Genomic DNA, 6,000 nt, shown 5'->3' with positions numbered 1-6,000 from the left:
GAAAACGTCATGTCAAAGTCTACCTAAATGATAAATCACTAATACAAAAAGTTAAATGCATACCAAGTTATATCTTTGACTTTGCGTACGGGGCCTGATGAAATCCTTGTGAATGGCGCCCTCTTGAGCCCATATTGTATGCTCGCATCTCATTGCCCCCCCGGTTCAGCATGACTTGATATGTCATAGTGAATGGAAACCTGAAAAATCCCAAGCCCTTCATCTTAGGGTTAAAGCTACCCCTATTCAAGCCAGACGTTCATTTCAGAATAGATGCTGATGTCATTCTTGTCGAATCCTGCATCGTGTCGTGTGTGAAGGTACATGTAAAGGTGTGTATGGGGTTAAAGGAAAGACAGCGTATCAATTCAATCACGGATTGTGTGCGAATTCAAAAAAATGACGAATGAAGGCTGGCAATTGCGTTCAGCTACATCCTCACTCCTCTGCCTTCCTTTTTAGTGCTATCCGCTCCTCTCTCGATGTCAGAACGGTCGTACGTGCGCTCTCTGCTTTGTTTCCTCTTTCATTTCCTGTTCCACAGCCGGAGGCGGGAAGGGACAAGAGGAGAGTGACTTTGAGATGATTGTGACTCATGTCTGACTCATCGCTCCCCCCCCCCCCCCCTGTTCCCTCACAGCTCCAGGAATAGCACCAACGCAGGGTCCATTCAGGTGGAACCAACTCCAGCCTTTCAGCTTCAATTGACAAGGCTGGGTATCAGTCCACAGAGAGCGTGTGTTGAGGGATGGAGGGAGGGAGGGTCAAAAAAGGTCTGCGTCCTAACATGTTTCAACGACACACCCTTCAAAATAACCTGAGTGTCTGTTGGTTGCGTTATACTGTCCCAGGTTCCGGAGGTCTGCGCAGTAGAGCCGGACTTGTCGACTGTATCGCCGGGCAAAGCGACTGAAGCTTTGTCTGTTCCCAGCAGCACACACCACCAACACTAACCCTCGGCATAACAAGTGCGGCGTTGCCGTGGCAACAGGCTCCGGCTGTCCTCCCTCCACTTGTTTTTTTACTACTCACCCTCTTTCTATATCGAGTCCTCCAGGGTGGTTAATCATCGGAGGTAATCTGATATTATCACATTACAATGTGTACAACATTTTCAGGTGCTAGTTGTAGAATTGAGACAATCTCCGGCCTTCAGTGGTGGCCTTTCAGGCTCGTGATTACCACCAGTGCTTGTGATCTCAAGGTCACAGATCTGGAGGATCTTTCAGAGGAGAAGAGAAGGAAGTCATCAGAACTGCACTGTGAGGATAACCATCTAACATCACGTTGTTGTGTTGCTCATCCGTTGGTTATCTTCGGAAAATGTTGCGTGTGGATGGAAGTCAGCCTACTGCAGAGTTCGCTCCCTCTTGTTGACAGACATCCATCAACATCCCCATCTCATCGTTAGGTTTGCCTGGACGGATCTGAGGGAAATCACAATAAAGAATGCTGTTGTATTTCTGTACATCTCGCTTTGTCTTTCCTTCTTGCTTTCTCTCTCCCCCCCATGCGCATACCCACTCTTTGCACGTCCCTGCACATATATATCATCTTGGACGACACTCATCGCAATCAAAAATGAGTCAACTGCCCACACTGAAGAGTGTAAACTCGGACACTTGTGTCCTTTCCGCTGACACCCTTGGCGCAGGTTCACCGAGGGATTCAATCTCCGTCGCAAAACAGTGTCGAACAACCCCCTCCGACGATCATTCCCTTCTCTTTCGGATCATCGCCCCCTGTCCCCTCCTCCTTCCCCTGCCTGAACGAGGGGAACAGGCTCGATTGCTTTCTACCTTACTAAGGCCTCCGCTGCGTGGACGTTGCCCGATGTTATTTTTAACCACCGCACGCCTCATCCCTCCAGCAGGGGTCCATCAATTCTTTGTTGTGTCCACATGAATGGGCTGTAGAGAGTGACAGGGGGAGCCATCATCACTTTGTTGGTATGACGTCCCTCTGCCCACCTCTGCAGGGGGGCTCACAGGGCTGTCAATAGTGGTTAGACAAAAGGTAACTCGGAAGAAGAACTGTCTGGAAAGAATATGGTAAGGAAGGAGAGAGAGACAGAATGGGGAGGACGGATTCGATGGTGAGAGTAGGCTAAGAGAGAAGAATGAGCTGTTCAGAGGGGTCACGGTGGAAACCAGTTTTCTGTTTTCAATAAAAGTATAGTTTGGGATTGTTGCGTGGTTGACAGGACAAAAACGATATTTGTCGCTGTGTTAGTCTGATGACATGGTTTTGGAATGGTCATCTCATTCATTTGTAACAAAGTTGAATGCCACCTTCTGTTTAAATAATTCAATAATTACATGAGAATGGACTAAAAAACGTTTAAGGTCTAACAAGATTTAATTAAGTAATTACAAAGGAACCAATCGTACTATCCTGGTGTGGCATTAATTGTTTTATAAAGTGTTCACACCCTGACCATCACAGAAGAGAGTTGATTAAATATTTCTCATTGAAATGGCATCATGGGAAAGTCGGTCATGTAATGTCGATTATTACCGAAAATTAGAATAGGGCTAAACAACCTGACTGTTCTTACCACCGTGGTACCATACCAACAACCTCAACGAGTCAAGTAGAAGCATAATTGTCACTGAAAACGAATGAGGGCGCCATAGATCCATAGATAATATGAAGCGTTATGGAGAAAGTGCAACATTGAGTCAAGACAAGCTATGAATTTGACAATTTTTGGGAAGACTGTGATAGGCCGTCCATAACCTTGTTCACTTCACCACCGACTGTCAAGGTTGATTGTACGTAGCCGTCAGAAGGAGGTGTAAGACATTTTTAAATGCTATCTTGTCCCCTTTTCTGAGTTGGTGTGGGTGAACCATCTATTTTTAGCAGCAACAGACGAGTCACGTGGCAGGGGGAGACGTCAGTAATGTTGTTGTTGGTGGAGGAGCTGCGAATATGGAGGAAAGAGAGAGTTGTGACAGGAAAATGTAGACATCTTCTCATAAAAAAGACAACCGAAACGACCGCATAGAGGTGCAACGGTTATCGAGCGGTTCCCGAAGACGTGAGGAGGTGATCGACTATCAGGTAGATAGCAAAATGGGCTGGACAAAATGATGATACTTAACACATTGTTCGCTCCCTGCTAACGTTGCAGCTGTACTGAAGCAGCTAGCTCATATATTGTTGAGTTACTGTAGGATGGCTAGTGCTAGCAGCTTGGCTAGCCTGGAGGCTAGCTATAACATTAGCAAGCTAAACGTCATTGCCTCTGATCTTTCTTTGATGTTGGTTTCGGTTGCCATGCCAACTGACAGGTAACGTTACTAGCGATGACATTTAGCTAGATGACGTAGCTGTTACAGTAGCTAGCTAGCTAGCCATATTTAATGTATCCACTATTAGCTTACTAAAACTCGTTTTGAGGCGTATTCGTTGGAACACCTTTAACAACTGCTTCAAACCAGATTTCTAGCTAGCAGGCGTCTGCAAGTGAGGGAACGTTGTCGTTAGCTAGCAATGTTTAATGAGGAAATCTAGATATCTAGATACTGTCATTTTACAGTCCTGCTTGCTATGTACCATCACTCAGGTTGCTAGCTCGCTACTTTATTATTGTTGGATTTTAGTGTTTGTCTTTAGTACAGAGACTTACGGTAAACCAGTGGATATCTGGTACGATGAGTGATTGTGCAGATGTGAAGGAGATGGCTTTACACGCATGTACACTGTAAGACACCAATGACCTGTTGCATGTCTACCGGTAATTACTAAAACGTATTCCACAGTGTCTGACTATGTGGCAAGCCAAGGTTTTTCTTGTGACTTTTATCAAATCTTGATGATCAACGATGCACTGTCTAGGCTCCATTCTCCTCATCCAATAGACATTCGTCTCTGATGTATCTACCAGGGGGCAATTTTCTGTTTTGAATGGACTTTGGTAGAAATCATTGCAAGTTGTTTGACCAATTTGGAAATAATGATATCATAAAAAGAGCCTGATTTGCCAGGTTAGACATTTATGGACTGAGATTAGAGTGCATGCACAAGATTGCATTCAGACAGCCGTTCCGGTTACATGGTTTGTTTGGATACAGAAAAAAAGGTATTTTGTGCTGTGGGGTTTTTTTGTTGGGTGAATGGGGACATCATTCACGTGTTGCTGGTGACAGCTGACATGTTGATGGTGCTGTTGAGTTGCACTGCAGCTGAATGCCTTGGGCCAAAGTTATCAGCCTAAGGAGGGAGACTGGACTAGCATACAGCTGACCCGGTCCTGACCTGCAGTAGCCAGGCTTACACACTGAGACAATGAGAAGGGAGATGGTCAAGAAAATATATTGCCTAACTCCTCTGAAACTACATTAGTGACTGTCTGATTAAGGAGCAGCCTGGTCAGATAAGCTGCATCTGTAGATTGGAAGGAGAAAAAAAAAGAAGAAAAAAGAAAAGAAATGCCATGCTTTCCACTCGCGTACGGTGCGAGGCCCAAACGGGCTGATTGTTCGGTTGAGAGGCCGGTTTTGCGTCAGTTGCTTCAACAGGCTCTCGAGACAGACGAGGGCCCAGCCTCTGATTGGCTGAGTCCTCTGTCAAACGTCAAGCTCCCAACTCAGGGGCCAATCACTGTCCTCTTAGTGCCCAACAACACAGGCCACTGAGGCGGGCGACCTTCTTGACCCCTGTATGTTATCAAAGGTGGCTATTTGGAGTCTTCTCTCCATTTTACCTGTGACTGGCTGCACCCTTCCCAAGCTCTCACTGTAGCGCGCGCGCTTGCTAAGGTCGGACGTCGAACTGCTAGGCTATTTCAGTTGAACCGAAAAGAAGAAAAAAAAAAAACGCCTGACGTCCCTTCTCTGTGTTTAAATGACGCTGCCAGCGACAGATGTGGAGATTTAGTGGTCGAGTTCCCTAATCTCTCTTTAACGAGGCTGGTGGATGGGTCGCGGATTGACAACACTTTACGGGCCAGATTCCTGGTCACTTGCTTCAGTGGTCAGAGGACACTGTAGAAAGCCAGCGAGGCGTCAGTCGGTCTTTAGAGGCCGAGTAGGGGAGGGCTGGCTTGTGTGGCTCATGTCGTGTGTTGACAGCTTCATTATACTTAAGTGACCTTTGTATGTCTTTCTAGGAAGACTCAAGCATGAATGCAGTTGAGTGACATCACATCATCTATTTATGGCACTATAACCAAAGGTTAAACATAAACTATGTTGTCTGCACTATTCTTGGGAAAAACACATCTTTATGACTTTATAGGAATTTTACAGGTTATTTTTGGAATTTTACTGCCAAAGAACTTTAACTGTCTGTCTAATCATTGACTGACCTGAAATCTCAATGAATGGGGGATAGGAAGTCAAGAATCTAAGAACACAATGACTTGATATCCGAACCTTGGAGATCCGATTAGCCTGCATGGTGGAATGCCTGCCTGCCTGCCTGCCTGCCTGCCAGCCAGGTGCTGCTTGGCATGCAGGGTGAGGCGTCAAGGGGAGTCACGGCCGCCCCGTCCCCGGGAGAGGAGCACCGCAGTGGGCCGTTTGTCTCTCCTTTCTCCTTGAGATTCTGCCACACAGGCTCTCTCTGCAGCCTAGACTCGGGGTGTGTGTGTGTGTGGGTGAGTGTGTGTGTGTGTGTGGGTGAGTGTGTGTTGGAGTGTGTGCGTACAGCTACTGTGCAGGCGCAGCAGGCATTTTGGCAGACTTAGTGAGTGTCACTTGTGTCCCCATGTTTGGTACTGTTTATAACAGCACCAACCATCGTCCTTATGAGGCTCTGCTGTTTGAACCTCTGCATATAGACAGACAGACAGACAGACAAGGCTGGCAGGCAGGCAGGCAGGCAGGCAGGCAGGCAGGCAGGCAGGCAGGCAGGCAGGCAGGCAGGCAGGCAGGCAGGCAGGCAGGCAGGCAGGCAGGCAGGCAGGCAGGCAGGCAGGCAGGCAGGCAGGCAGGCTGGCAGGCAGGCAGGCAGGCAGGCAGGCAGGCAGGCAGGCAGGCAGGCAGGCAGGCA

General features: G+C 47.3%; 1 protein-coding gene across 4 annotated transcripts in view; it reads left to right on the top strand.

The window, feature by feature from the left end:
- The first annotated feature begins 2,750 nt into the window (after positions 1 to 2,750).
- hdac5 (histone deacetylase 5) overlaps positions 2,751 to 6,000 on the top strand; it is a 61,323-nt gene continuing 58,073 nt past the window's right edge. For 3 of the 4 annotated variants that reach the window (XM_084676689.1, XM_084676688.1, XM_084676687.1), the window contains exon 1: positions 2,752 to 3,066. The gene's annotated coding sequence lies outside the window, so the exon portion shown is untranslated. Of the gene's footprint in view, positions 3,067 to 6,000 lie in introns of all 4 variants that reach the window. The other variant, XM_084676686.1, reaches the window with a different exon arrangement.

The sequence above is a fragment of the Hypomesus nipponensis genome, chromosome 17 (assembly GCF_054491055.1).
Source record: "Hypomesus nipponensis isolate SF chromosome 17, ASM5449105v1, whole genome shotgun sequence".
Lineage (NCBI taxonomy): Eukaryota > Metazoa > Chordata > Actinopteri > Osmeriformes > Osmeridae > Hypomesus > Hypomesus nipponensis.
The sequence above is the reverse complement of the archived record's forward strand: the minus strand, read 5'-3'. Positions and strand labels throughout refer to the sequence as shown.